Here is a 1,068-nt window from a genome sequence, read left to right as displayed (position 1 = left end):
CAGGGATTAGGATTCTTAGCTTCTACTGGGAATAGGGCCGTAGGTCGATAAGGCTACTTCTAATAAATAATTCCTGTTCTCTGCCACACTTGTGGCTGTTCATTCATTTTTCTCTTAAATGTGTATTTAATTCCTTCCATGAGCTAGGCACTGAGGATACAACCGTAAATAAGACATATTCAGGCTATGTAAGAAGCCTATATAGTTCAGTTATGAGAGACACCTGGGCAGTTAATAGACAAGACAGGTGATGGTTGCTACAATAAGGGTGAATACAGGACACGTTAGCCTCACAGATGAGCTTTCTACTGGGAGTGAAGACTAAAGGGAGATCTCAAGGACGATTAGGAGTGAACAAGGCAGAGCCAGGCAGATCAGGGCAGAAAAATCCCTGGCTGGAGTCCAAACTAGAGATAAGAAGACACTAACCCAACTAAGGTGGGAGAGAGTGCTGTCACTTGGGGCCTTAAGAAGCTGTCGGGCTGAAATTTAGAGTGAGACGATGACAATGGAAGAGTAAGGTAAGCACGTACCAGATTAAGAAGGGTCTCGTATGCCATACCAAGGGGTTTACTTTAGCATCAGTGAGAAGCCATGAAAAGTTATATAAAAGGCAGTGTCTTGATCATATCTGCTCTTAGGCCATTCTGATGTCATTTATGTAACAGGGACAAGTCAAATGTGACTTACTTTAACCTTTCTTTTCTGCTGCTTTTGTTCACTAAAAGGATACTGTCTATATAGAATGCCCTGCCTGGGGAAACCCTGCCCCTCTGCCTGAATGTTAAACCAGAGTGCCTTTGTTCAGGGAAGCATCCTGACCCTGTCCACCTGTGGATGCTACAAGAAGGAAGAAGTTAACACATCCCCTCCCTGAGGTTGGCCATTCCAGGGGATATTTACAAAATCTATGGCCTTTTTACTTTGCTTCCTCATCTCCTTCCCATCTCTGTGCTGTAAAAGAAACTGGCATCCAAATCCCGATGAGACAGTTTTTTAAAGACACTAGTCTGCCCTCTTCTCGGTCTGCCAGCTTTCTGAATAAAGTTGTATTCCTTGCCTCAGCAC

The sequence above is a fragment of the Hippopotamus amphibius genome, chromosome 5 (assembly GCF_030028045.1).
Source record: "Hippopotamus amphibius kiboko isolate mHipAmp2 chromosome 5, mHipAmp2.hap2, whole genome shotgun sequence".
Lineage (NCBI taxonomy): Eukaryota > Metazoa > Chordata > Mammalia > Artiodactyla > Hippopotamidae > Hippopotamus > Hippopotamus amphibius.
The sequence above is the reverse complement of the archived record's forward strand: the minus strand, read 5'-3'. Positions refer to the sequence as shown.